The sequence below is a fragment of the Protobothrops mucrosquamatus genome, unplaced genomic scaffold (genome assembly GCF_001527695.2).
Source record: "Protobothrops mucrosquamatus isolate PMUCROS unplaced genomic scaffold, P.Mucros_1.0 scaffold28, whole genome shotgun sequence".
Classification (NCBI taxonomy): Eukaryota; Metazoa; Chordata; class Lepidosauria; order Squamata; family Viperidae; genus Protobothrops; species Protobothrops mucrosquamatus.
The window spans coordinates 2,135,914-2,150,347 of NW_015386413.1; positions in this window are offsets into that span (position 1 = coordinate 2,135,914).

The window sequence follows — 14,434 nt, forward strand, 5'->3', positions numbered from 1 at the left end:
GTCCAGTCTCTTCTTAAAAACTCCCAGTGTTGGAGCATCCACAGCTTCTGGAGGCAGGTTGTTCCACTGGTTAATTGTTCTAACTGTCAGGAAGTTTCTCCTTAGTTCCAGGTTGCTTCTCTCCTTGATTAGCTTCCACCCTCTGCTTCTTGTCCTGCCTTCAGGTGCTTTGGAGAAGAGCTTGACTCCCTCTTCTTTGGGGCAGCCCCTGAGATATTGGAAGATTGCTATCATGTCCCCCCTCATCCTTCTCCTCATTAAACTAGACATACCCAATTCCAGCAACCATTCCTTGTATGTTTTAGCCTCCAGTCCCCTGATCCTCTTTGTTGCTCTTCTTTGTACTCTTTCCAGAGTCTCCACATCTTTTTTACATTGTGGTGACCAAAACTGAGGCTCCCCCACTGCCATCACCTCCAAAATCAGAGGATAAGCTACGCAATCCTGGTCTCCCAGCCTGCAAAACCTAAAGGCCTCTGTGGTTTTTCAAGGGTGCCTCACCACATAGGCCACTCAGCCCAACGATTGTTGGCACCGAGTCGAAGGCTCCGCCATGAGCTCTTGTGTATAAATGGCCACAAAGGGAGACAACGTAATTATACAGAGACAGGGCGTGATTCAGCCGTGGGTGACCTCTTTATAGCGGAATTTCTGAAAGCACGTGACTCCTTTGGGGCCTGTTTTTAGTTTATGCTGTGGTAACTGTCATTCTGGCATGAAGTAATAGCTGCCAGCTTTCTCCCTTCAGTTTATGTATGTATGTATCTCTATATATCTTTATATCTCTCTCTATACCTCTCTCTATATCTCTATCTCTACATCTCTCTCTCTCTATCTATATATATGTATGTGTGTGTGTGTGTGTGTGTGTGTGTGGGTCTATCAATCATCTATCATTCTGTTCTGTTCTGTTCTGTTCTGTTGTGTTCCATTCCATTCCATTCCACTCTACTCTACTCTACTCTACTCTACTCTACTCTACTCTACTCTACTCTACTCTACTCAACTCTACTCTACTCTACTCTACTCTACGCTACGCTACGCTACGCTACGCTACGCTACTCTACTCTATTCTACTCTATTCTATTTTTTATTCTGTTCTGTTCTATTTGATATTCCTCCATTCTATTCTATTCTATTCTATCCTATCCTATCCTATCCTATCCTACCCTACCCTATCCTATCCTATCCTATCCTATCCTATCCTATTCTATTCTATTCTATTCCTTAATTCTATTCTATTCTATTCTATTCTATTCTATTCTATTCTATTCTATTCTATTCTATTCCTTAATTCTATTCTGTTCTATTCTATTCTATTCTATTCTATTCTATTCTATTCTATTCTATTCTATTCTATTCTATTCTATTCTATTCCTTAATTCTATTCTGTTCTATTCCTTAATTCTATTCTATTCTATTCTATTCTATTCTATTCTATTCTATTCTATTCTATTCTATTCTATTCTTACTGTACTCTACACAACTCTTATTCTATTCTATTCTATTCTATTCTATTCTATTCTATTCTATTCTATTCTATTCTATTCTATTCTATTCTATTCTAAACCCAGCGTTTTCTCCTATTTCCCCTGTAGAAACAGAATTGGGCTAAGAAGGGTCCCTGGCCTGGAGTCATCCAGCCAGTTTCCATGGCTAGGAATCCAGAACATCCCCCTGGCTTACCAAGGTCAACTCATGATCCCTCAGCCTTTGAAGCAACTTCTCCTTCTTAGCCATTCATTCATCCTGGCTCACCAAGTCCCTGCTGCGGTCCCTCCAACTTTGATGTTACTCCACCCCTTTGGTCATTACATTACCCTGGCTCACGAAGTTCCACTAAGGGTCTCTCCACGTTTGAGGTGACAACTTCACCTTAGCCATCACATCACCCTGGCTCGCTACATTTAGCTGGGGGGGTGGGTGGGGTCTCCCTCCACCTTTGAGGTTATCTCCACACCTTCACCCTTCCATCACCCTGCTTCATGAAGCGATGCTCGTGGTCCTTCCACGTTTGAGGTGGGACGTGTCAAATTGAGGAACGGGGTCATTCTGTTCCCAGACAGGTTGATGAGGAAGCCGTTCCATGTTCTCTTTCTCACAGATCAAGCATCTGCTGAAACGGTGCTGACATTGCCCAGATCCATGTGGAATGTAAGCCTTTTTCCAAGAGATGGCACTGTTTCTTTGCGCTCTGCGCATAAAGACTCGGTCCATACGGTGTTATTACTCTCTTTATAAAACTCCAGTTATGTTCAAGGTTGAAAAAGCATAGAGTTGCCTCTTCTCTCTCTGTGTCTCTGTCTCTCTGTCTCTGTGTCTCTGTGTCTCTGTGTCTGTGTCTGTGTCTGTCTGTCTGTCTGTCTGTCTGTCTGTCTGTGTGCGTGTGTGTGTGTCTCTCTCTCTCTCGTTTCTCTCTCTGTCTCTCTCTGTGTCTCTCTATTTTTCATCTCTCTTCCTCGTCTATCAAAAAGCATATGATAGAATTATACTAAGCACTGTGGGTTATCTACTGTAGGCACTTCTAAGTGCAATACAGCAAGCTGGTTCTGACTACAAATATCTCCCTGGACAGTCATCTCAGTATCCTCAACAGTCAGAATTAATCTGTCCAGATCCTTCAACAATCATCACCATTGCTATCTCACGTTTTTATGATTAACAGGGTGGAAGCTAGGAGATTATGCTTTTCTCTTGTCTTGTCTTGTCTGTCTCCTCTCCTCTCTCCTCCTCTCCTCTCCCTTCCCCCTCCCCTCCCTCTCCCTCGCCCTCTCCCTCTTCCCCTCTCCTCCTCTCCTTCCCTGGAATGGAATAGAATAATAGAACAGGACAGGACAAAACAGAATAACAGGCATGGAAGGGACCTTGGAGGTCTTCTACTCCAACCCCCTGCTCAAGCAGGAGACCCTATAAAATTTCAGACAAATAGTTGTCCAATCTCTTCTTAAAAACCTCCAGTGATGAAGCACCCACAACTTCTGGAGGCAAGTTGTTCCACTGATTAATTGTTCTCACTGTCAGGAAGTTTCTCCTTAGTTCTAGGTTGCTTCTCTCCTTGATTTGTTTCTATCCGTTGCTTCTTGTCCTGCCTTCAGGCACCTTGGAGAATAGCTTGACTCCCTCTTCTTTGGAGCAACCTCTGAGATATTGGAACACTGCTATCATGTCCCCCCTCGTCCTTCTCTTCGTCTCCCCTCATCCTTCTCTTCGTTAAACTAGACCAAGGGTAGGCAACCTTGGCTCTTTTATGACTCGTGGACTTCAACTCCCAGAATTCCCGAGCCAGCCATGCTGGCTCAGGATTTCTGGGAGGTGAAGTCCACAAGTCATAAAAGAGCCAAGGTTGCCTACCCCTGAACTAGACCTACCCAATTCCAGCAACCGTTCCTTATATGTTTCAGCCTCCAGTCCCCTAATCATCTATGTTGCTCTTCTCTGCACTCTTTCCAGAGTCTCCACATCTTTTTTACATCGTAGTGACCAAAAATGGATGCAGTGGTGACCAAAACTGCATATATTCGCATTGTGAAGTTCTTAGGTTAATGTCCAAACTTGGATAGTTGGATGATTAGTTTTGGAATTTATTTCAATGTATTAAACAAGTTAAGTCCAACGCGTTTGATGAATATTCATTTTCCTCTCCTAAAGCCGCTAATTTATTCAGCAATATTTCCATATTAGTTACACCTTTAGTGTGGAAGGGCGCCCGGAATATTGTCTGAATTGTGTCTGCCAAATACGTCTATTAAATCCAATTTATATTTATAGAACCGTTTTGCATACCGTGTTTTAAATCTGGCTTGAGTATCGTGCCAAATATTTGCTAAACTCAAAGGGTTTGCTGGAGTTGTAGATCTTCTGATGATAAATTACACAGATGGTTCATCTTGACAGTGGCACGGTGATCACTAAAGCTTCAATTGGTCCAGAATGCCTCAATATGCCCATCTAACCCCTCTGTTTTGCAAGTTCTACTGGTTGATGTTTGCTTGCTTGCAAAATCTCTTCCCACTCTGTTATTTTGTTCTGTTCTGATCTTCTGCTTCCAGAGGTGATTCAAGGGGATGGCCATTATCTATAAAGCCCTTCACAGCATAGAATCTGATTACTTGAGGGGGCTGCAAGATGCCCATAACATCTGCCTGGTCAATTCAATCCTTCCAGGTTGGCAGACTCTTAAGTTCCTTCAACTGAACAGCCTATTAGGATCCTGGAATCTCTACTTTCTGTGTAGCAGTTCTTCTTCTTAACGTCTTCTGGGATGAGGTTCCCCTTGAGATGCAGACTCAGGCCCTGTCTGCAGTGGTTTGGAAGAGCTGTGAAGACTTTTGAGGAGTCCTTGGTGCGCTCCGAGCTTGGTGGTTTTCTTGACGACATTTGGTCACCCAAAGTGGGTGACATCATCAATGTTAGTAAATTATTAGCACAAATGAAGTTGCCTAGTTTGGGTAATGAAAACTTTGCAAGAAAACCACCGAGCTTGGAGAGCACCAAGGACCCCATAATCCTCCTCCTCCTCCTCCTCCTCCTCCTCCTCCTCCTCCTCCTCCCAATAAACCCCACTTCCTCCTAGCACTGATGATGTTGCCTAATTTGGGTAATGAAAACTTTGCAAGAAAACCACCAAGCTCAGAGAGCACCAAAGACCCCCTCACAGTCCTCCTCACAAACCCCACAGACCACCCCACAAACCCCACTCCCTTCTAGCACTGATGATGTTCCCTAGTTGGTTAATGAAACATTTGTAAGAAAACAACCCAGCTCGGAGAGCACCAAGGACCCCATAGTTCTCCTCTTCTTCTTCTTCTTCTTCTTCTTCCTCCTCCTCCTCCTCCTCCTCCTCCTCCTCCTCCTCCTCCTCCTCCTCCTCCTCCTCCTCCAATCCCACTCCCTTCTAGCACTGATGATGTTCCCTAGTTGGGTAATGAAACGTCTGCAAGAAAACAACCCAGCTCAGAGAGTACCAAGGTGCCCTCATTTCAACCCTTAACTACAAATATTCTCCTTTTATTGTGAAGACCTTTATCCAAACCTTCGGTGACAGAAAGTGAATCCTCCTTTGGATTGTGTACGTTTCTTTCCTTTTTTGTGTGTGTTCCTATCCTTTGGTTACTTTGCCACCTTCCGTTTCTTTATTTTTGTGCATTTTTCCCCCCTTGGGCGGCATGGAGGTATAGAGACGGATCTCTCGCCTCACTATCAGGAGGCTGCGGGTTTGTCTGCTGTGAACACTACATAGGTGTCAGGAAGGGCATCCGTCCAGTAAATGCTCAGCTCCATTCAATCACCCCAACTCCACCCCAATGCAAGGGATTACAGGGTTGTTAAAAGAAAAAAAAGTATTATTTTCCTTGTTTGAATGTTTTTCTTATGAGCCATCCAGAGTGGAACAATGGTGGTATGCACATTTAGTAAAATAAATAATCCAGAAGAACTGATGGAATTTAGAATAGAATAGAACAGAATAGAATAGAATAAGAATAGAATAGAAGAACAGAAGGAGAATAAATAGAATAGAATAGAAATAGAAATAGAAATAGAAATAGAATAGAATAGAATAGAATAGAATAGAATAGAATAGAATAGAATAGAACAGAACAGAATAGAATAGAATAGAATAGAATAGGAATAGAATAGAAGAAAAGAAGGAGAATAAATAGAATAGAATAGAATAGAATAGAATAGAATAGAATAGAAGGAGAATAAAAATAGAATAGAATAGAATAGAATAGAACAGATAATAGAATAGAATAGAATAGAACAGACAATAGAATAGAATAGAATAGAATAGAGTAGAGTAGAATAGAATAGAATAGAATAGAATAGAATAGAATAGAATAGAATAGAATAGAACAGATAATAGAATAGACTAGAATAGAATAGACGGAATGATATGGACTGGACTGGACTGGACTGGACTAGACTAGACTAGACTAGACTAGACTAGAATAGAATAGAATAGAATAGAATAGAATAGAATAGAATAGAGCAGAACAGAATAGAATAGATCTGGAAGGGACCTTGGAGGTCTTCTAGTCCAACCCCCTGCTCGAGCAGAAGACCTTATACCATTCCAGACAAGTGGCTGTCCAGTCTCTTCTTAAAAGCCTCCAGTGATGAAGCACTCACAACTTCTGAAGGCAGGCCGTTCCACTGGTTAATCGTCCTCACTGTTAGGAAGTTTCTCCTTAATTCCAGTTGGTTTCCAAGGCAAAATACTGTCATAAAAGCTTGATTTGGAACAAGAGCAATGCCCTCCAACATCTAAGAAATTCATGTCTCTTGCCTGCATTTTCAGCTGCTGCAACCGCAAGGCTCCAGCAGTGGAAATGTTTGGCTGAGAAGCCCGTCTCAATTCCCCAGTCAGTTCAGGTCAAATCAATTATGAACAGACAAATTCTGCTGAAATAAGAACTTGCGAAACATACGCTGTGAACACCTCACACTTCCCGGTGCATTTGTTCGGCTGGTGTTAGGTGGACTTAATTAGCTGAAGGTGTGACCTTCGTTGCTGGAAAAGAGAGAAACGAGAAAGAGAGACGCGTCCGTCCGCAAGCTCTCGATAAAACAGGAGGTAAAAATTATTCAGCGGAAATTAAGCCGGCCATAAATTAACACAAGAGCCAGGAAGGGAAGAAAAAAAAAAAGAACTATAAAATGCAGGTGGAGGAGAAGAAGGTAAACAGGGATCTATTTCGACACCTCTGTTAGGAGAATAAAGAAGGAAAGGTGGTTCCAGTAGACTTTTTTGTCCAAGAGAGTGTTGAAGGAAAGGTCTTTCTCATGGTTCAGTCCAAGCTGGGAATAAACAAAATGGAGACTGCTTTAGAAAGAAGGTTGCAGTTTATTGAAGAGGAGAACCAGACAGAAAGATAGCTCTGGAAGAAAAAAAGAGAGAGAGTGAGCACATGTAGGGAGTGGGTTTTTATACCCTCTGGAGCCTTTTTTTTGGAGTTGTTCCTGTTCCTGTTTGAGGCTTTGTATTTCCTGTGTCACGTATTCTGACCTGAGTCTGGGTGTGCCTTTCTGGTATTCTGATGGTGGTGGGTTAATCCTATTATGTCCCAAGGCTCATATCCTGCTTCCCTGGTGCTGTGGCTGATGACTCTTAGATTTTTGGTGTTGATTCTAGGGATCTTTTTTCCTAATCCCAGTTTCCTGACTCCATTCTTTCTGACAAGATTAACACATCTGCAATTCTGCAGACTTGGTTTCTGCTTGGGACAGACAGACTTGCTTTTCAATCTGTTTTACCCAAGAAATATTAGACTAGGGCAGTGGTGGCGAACCTATGGCACGGGTGCCAGAAGCGGCACTCAGAGCCCTCTCTGTGGGCACTTGAGCCGTCGCCCCAGTTCTAGGCCTTCAGCTGAGTTTTATAAAAACCTTTTCGCTTTAGGCCTCCGCCGCCGTGTGCAAAAAAAAAAAGGTTCAATCAATCAGTCAATTTCAATTTCTCGCGGGTAAAAAAAAGTTCTTGCAAAGTTGGAATTGATTGATTGAACTTTTTAGTCCCACCCAGTCTGCCGTTACCACTGCAGCCACGCCCACCCAATGGGCCACACCCACCCAATTGGCCACACCCAGCCAATGGGCCACACCCACCTGGCACTCGACGATGCATAAGTGGGTTTTGGGGTGCAGTTTGGGCACTCGGTCTCTAAAAGGTTCGCCATCACTGGTATAGGGTGCCTTCTTCCTTATTTTGCTCCTTTAACAATAAAGTTCCTAATCTCTCCAAATTGCTTTTAAATAATAGTAATACTATTAATAATCGCCTCTTAATAGGCTGGGCATTATTTCTTCATTCTGGCGGTGCTTAAAGATCACCATTTAGCTTTCCATTAAATTATCGCATTTGCCTTAATTACTTGGCTAATTTTAATCTAGCGGGAATCAGAGGCAGAGATCAAAAAATTCCTGCTGTTACATTACATCCATAATAACCATTTGCAAGGGCGAGAAAGAAAAAAAAAACCAACCCTCTGACAGTCATAGAATACCTCTCCTTAAAACTTACTCCATCTATGAAGCTGTTCTAATATTGTAGCTTTTACACAGAGCCACAATCGTTAAATAGTAGACCGTCTAAAAGTTACGGGAAGGAAACCTGTGTACTGAAACGGAATTGGCTATTTATACAGAGATTATCTTAACTGGGTATCCTTGTTATGGAGGCCACTACACCTAAAAGTGTAACCATAAAAATCCTTTTATGGTGATAATCAGTTTTTAATCGTTTTGTTGATTCCGGGGACGGCAATTTTGCCCCAGAGTAAGGAGCTGCTTATCTCCCTCCCCAATTTAATATTCTTCAAGGTGAGATTAAAAATATTCTTCAGGATGAGATTAAGAAAACCTTAACTCGGAGGAGACGAGAGAATTTGCAGCAGCGTTTCCCCATTCTAGAACAGTCCATATAGTTCAAAGTAACAACAGCACTGAAAAAGTGACTTATGACCGTTTTTCACACTTACAACCGTTGTAGCTTCCCCAGGGTCATGTGATCCAAATTTGTACGCTTGGCAACTGACTCATACTTATGACGGTTGAAGCATCCCGAGGTCATGTGATGCCCTTTTGCGACCTTCGGACACAGCCAGGTTCATTTAACAACTGGTTACTAACTTAGCAATGGCAGTGAGTTCCTTAACAAGAGTGCCATATAATGTATGTTTTTACTTGTGGTTTTTATTTGTGTGTAGTGTGCGCTGTGGATAGCCATTAATTTCGTTGTGAGATGCACAGTGACGATAAAGATGGGGAGGAACAGACTCAGACTCAACCCTTCCAAGACCGAGTGGCTGTGGATGCCAGCGCCTCGGCATAGTCAGCTGATCCCATCGCTGACTATAGGGGGCAAAACCCTGGCCCCCTCAGAGAGGGCACGCAACTTGGGAGTCCTCCTGGACTCACGGCTGACATTGGAAGATCACTTGTCGGCCGTGACCAGGGGGGCGTTTTATCAGGTTCGCCTGATATACCAGTTGCGACCTTTTCTGGACCGGGACGCCTTGCGCACAGTCACTCATGCTCTCGTCACCTCCCGCCTGGACTACTGTAATGCTCTCTACATGGGGCTCCCCTTGAGGAGCATCCGGAGGCTCCAGCTAGTCCAGAACGCGGCCGCGCGGGCGGTGTTGGGAGGGACTCGTCGCTCCCATATAACACCGCTTTTGCGTGAGCTGCACTGGCTGCCGGTGGCCTTCCGGGTGCGCTTCAAGGTGTTGGTTACCACGNCATCAAGCGGGATTGGCCTAGGGGGGGATTTTATAGGGATTTTAAAGGGATTTTATAATATTAAACTTAATACAGGTCATTTAATATATATTTTAATTTGGCTTTTAGGGATATCTATTGTATTGTACTGTTTTTATTTACCTGTAAGCCGCCCTGAGTCCTTCGGGAGAAGGGCGGGGTATAAATGGGATTAAATAAAATAAATAAAATAAATAAATAATAAAGCTATTCAAGAAAGCTCGTAAAAATGGGGGCAAAACTCACTGGGCCGATGTCTCACTTAGCAACAGAAAATTTGAGCTCCAATCGCGGTCGTAAACTGAGGACTACCTGTATTACAAGACCTGCACCCAGTTTCTGAATTTCCCAACGGGTGTTTGCAATGATCAATACTAATTATTTTAAAAAAAAGTTTGAATTTTATCCTCCCCAGAATGAGCAGAAACGGTAGTTTAGGATTTGATCCATTTGGATGTCGTCTTTTCCCCTCAAATTGGCCTTTGATCAACACTGCCTGGTCTATAAACCACCTTTTTCTTGGAAGACAATGATCTCAATATAGTAGGGAAGGTTCCGGAAGTCTACCAGTTTGACTACTGCAAATCAGCGCAGGTGGGGCCTACCCTTGGGTGCTTGATCCTTCAATCCAGTTTAGAATACAGAACTAAGTTACCTCAGGAACGACTTGAGGGCCACACATATCTGTACTGAAAGTACTCTACAGGTAGTCCTCAACTTACAACAACCATTGAGCCCAACACTTCTACTGCTAAGTGAGACATTTGTTAAGGGAGCTTCGCCTCATTTTACGACCTTCCCGTTGTTAAGGGAATCACTGCAGTTCTTAAGTTGTTAAACACGGTTATTAAGTGAATCTGGCTTCCCCCTTGAATTTGCTTGTTGGAAGGTCATCAAAAAATGATCACGTGACCCCTGGACGCTGCAACCGTCATAAGTACATGTCAGTTGCCCTCTGAATTTTGGATATAAGATTTTATTAGTTTTTTTCCATACACACAATAATAATTTTTCAACCAACGTGCTGTCTGAGTTTAAATACGCGAATACATATTTAATTCCTAATCCTTTATTCTTTCCTCTAACCGTCAGTAAAATAAGTCCCAGGTTTGATAATATTCTGTTTCTTCTTTTTCTTTCAATCTCATAGTCAACTTGTCGATCTCTGCGCATTCTAATTTTTTTTTAATTATTTCTGTTCTAGATTTTATAGATGGCACCTACCATCAGCAGGATTAGCAAAAATGTTCAAAAAATATGTCAGTTAGATGTTGGAAATGTAAACATAACTCAGGCATGTATTATCATGTTTGGTGGACATGTGACAAAGTAAAGAATTATTGGAAAAAGATACATACTTGGCTAGAAAAGATGTTGGGAGAATATGTAGATTTTAAACCTGAACTTTTTAAAACTAGGTATAATGCCAGAAAAGAGTAACAAACAAAGCCTATATTTGATTTTACACATCACAACAGCGGCAAGAATAATATTTGCGCAATATTGGAAAAAAATGAAGGAATGCCCTCTGAATTTTGATCACGTGACTGCAACGGTTGTAACTGCGGAAAACGGTCATAAGTCGCATTTCTCAACGCTGTTGTAGCTTTGTTGTAAGTCAAGGGCTGCCTGTATACAAAAATGTAATAAACATTTTGTTCAACAAAGATAAAATTGATCTGTTCCAAGTGTCACTTTAACACAATCGGAGCAGATCAGCGTCAGGAAGGCTGCCTCAATATTATAGAATAGGAGAAACAGAAGAGAAATTGGATCCCAGAGCTGATTTTTATAATACCAGAGCTGCCCGCCGTAGCTTAAATCCTTCACAAAATTCATAAGAATCTGCAACATTTCAGCATTTCATATTGTAATGCAGCGCCCTTCCCGTATAATTTCTGCCCTCTATTTTAAATTAAGTTTTGATAAATTAAAAATTAGTCCTAAAATGGCTTGCCTTGCTTGTCATTAACGTTCTCCTGCGGGGATGTAATTTACTTTGCTGCATTTCATACCGGGCTCACCCCATTTTCATTAAATAATTAAAAAAAAAAAAGCAACCCCTCATTATTCTTAGGTCGAGCACACCGAGGTATTTGTTCACGAATGCCACCAAAGGTTTGTAATTTGAAAATAATGTATTTAGTTAGTTAAACATTTGTTCGGAATGCATGCAAGGGCTTGGAAAAATTATACATCCACGTAACGGTTTTGCAGCCTTATTACCAAGAAGGATTAAGTTCTCAAGATGAAGCATTGGTGATAATTAATAATATCCTCTGTCGACTTAATGTGGTTGTGATGAAATCTATCTTCTAGATAAAGAAGGAGAAGGGAATAAATGAGCACCTTGGATCATATGCAACTTTCAGAGGAAATTAAAATTTCAGCTGACGAGTTGCTCACCATGAATGGCAACAACCAGGTCTGTCAAAAACTGGATCTATTTGCTTAGTCATCTCCCAATTTTCCCCTTGTTTTTATTTCCCAGAAATGAAAACCTCAGAGAAAGAAAGAGAGAGAGAAAGAGAGAGAGAGAGAGAGCATCAGGAGCAGAGCGTATCCCAAGATAGACGGCTGCCAATCCACACAGTGGGTTGAGGAATTGCAGCCAGTTCCTTACTTTGGTGCTAATTCACCGTCTCTTTGAGGTTCTTTTCAAGGTCCAAATCATCTCCATAATAGTGGTTTTAAGGCTGGAATAAATGAATGGGAAACCCGAACGCTTGTTTGTCTCCAGAATGGAAAAAAAATAATAATAGCAGACTTTTTTTAGGATAGGACATGCTTGAGCTCTCTTGTGTTTATCTAAGTTAGCTTACCAGGAAACCTGATTCATGAAGTTCTCAAGAACTTTACTAAGTTTACTAAGTAGTAGGCCACTATGCGATGACTTGGGCTCAGCTGGTTGAGGTTCCTCACCACAGAGGTGTCATGCATGATTTTTCTTTCAGTGATGTCTTGACCAATGTCTTGATGGGAAGAAGCTTCTGCCCATCTGCTGTGCATACGGAGTAGCTGATTCCTACGAGGGACTTCTGAGCATCTGATGAAGCCAGCTCTGATTCTTGGAACTGCCGGAAGAATGATCAGGACAGGAAACAAAGCAAAATAATTCAGTCGGGTCACCTCATTTCTCTTTTAGAAGAGGGAACTGGGTTGGTTCACCCAGCCTTTTCCAGGAGAATAAGAGTTGGAAGGGACCTTGGAGGTCCTCTAGTCCAATCCCCTGCTCAAGCAGGAGACCCTATATCATTTCAGACAAATGGCTGTCTGGTCTCTTCTTTAAAAGCTCCAGTTATGGAGCACCTGCAATTTCTGGAGGAAAACTGTTCCATTAATTATTTGTTCTCAGAAATACAGAATGTGAGACTTGGTGACATTTTGTGTCAAATAACAAGATATGACCCAAAGGTGCTTTTTCAAAAGGCAACTGGACTTTGAAGACGTTTTGCTTCTCATCCAAGAAGCTTAGGAGAGGAGGAGGAGGAGGAGGAGGAGGAGGAGGAAGAAGAAGAAGAAGAAGAAGAAGAAGAAGAAGAAGAAGAAGAAGAAGAAGGAGGAGGAGGAGGAGGAGGAGGAGGAGGAGGAGGAGGAGGAGGAGAAGGAGAAGAAGAAGAAGAAGAAGAAGAAGAAGAAGAAGAAGAAGAAGAAGAAGAAGAAGAAGAAGAAGAAGAAACCACCGCCATCTTTGGGACAACCATGAGCTGGATGGCTGAGACTCTCCGTAGACATTTAACAAGATATGAGCTAGGCGTGGCATATCCTTTCTTGCTCTCGCGAGCAAGTCAATATATACTATGAAAAGATTATCTCCATACTCTCAGAAATAAAATTGGTAACACGTAGGAAGAACGCTGTGATCAGTTCCTTTATGTGTGTAGCCTGGAAGCCTGTCTACATGCTAGGTAGTATTTATAACCTGCTCTACACCAGGCCGGGATGCAATTAATAAACATAATAATTAAAACCAATGAAACAACCCGCGTGTTTATGGCAGCCAGCCTCTTTAAACAATTACAACCTCAGACAAGTGATTTCCAATTTTCCCCAAAGGGTTCATTAGCCCTGCACCCTGGGCTCTCAGCCTCCGTTGGAATATTGCAAACTAACTCAGTTTCCTATATTGATGTGTGTCTCTCTCTCGGCTGAAGTGGGAATTGAGTTCACGCTGGTACATCTATTATGTATTTGTAACTAAATAATTTTTATGTCTTACCAAAAAAACCCAAAGGTTTAATTACTTTTTTTTCCTTCCCTGAATCAGTTCATTTGATCCTGGGAGTTAATTTAGTTTTGGGGTTTAATTGGAAATATTCCTGTGGATATTTCTTCTCATATCCGGGCCGCGAACTTTTAGATTTAGTTTTTAAATGTAGATCTGTTGGGAGGGATTGAAGGGTTGACGTAGTGCCATCTAAGCTGGAATTTAGGAAAGATGTTGTCCTGAAGGCAGGACAAGAAGCAACGGATGGAAACTGATCAAGGAGAGAAGCAACCTAGAACTAAGGAGAAACTTCTTGACGGTGAGAACAATTAACCAGTGGAACAACCTGCCGCCAGAAGTGGTGAATGCTCCAACACTGGAAGTTTTGAAGAAGAGACTGGACAGCCATTTGTCCGAAATGGTATAGGGTTTCCTGCCTGAGCAGGGGGTTGGACTCGATGACCTCCAAGGTCCCTTCCAACTTTTTATTATTATTATTATAAGCATTCCATTTCAATTTTATGATGATATCTTCTAAGAACGTTAGAAAAATCTCTTTCCAGAGACCTGGCACAATCAGTACAGGCTTTTTGCCCATCTTTGCCAACGTGCTACAGAATTGCTTGGATACGATTAGAGTTTACTAACGCCCATTTTTCCATTGTTTTCCTCCAAGGATCAAGATCCGAAAATGAAATTTAACTAAAGCACCTTTATCGAACTAAATTCAATTTGACGAGTTCCTAATTGGGAATCATTCCGAAAATGCCTTCATTAGGAAACATACCCCTTTCTTTAATTTAAATTGATTTCCCCCCCCATATATATATATATATATATATATATATATATATATATATATATATATATATATATATATATATATATATATATATATATATATATATATATATATATATATATATATATATATATATATATATATATATATATATATATATATATATA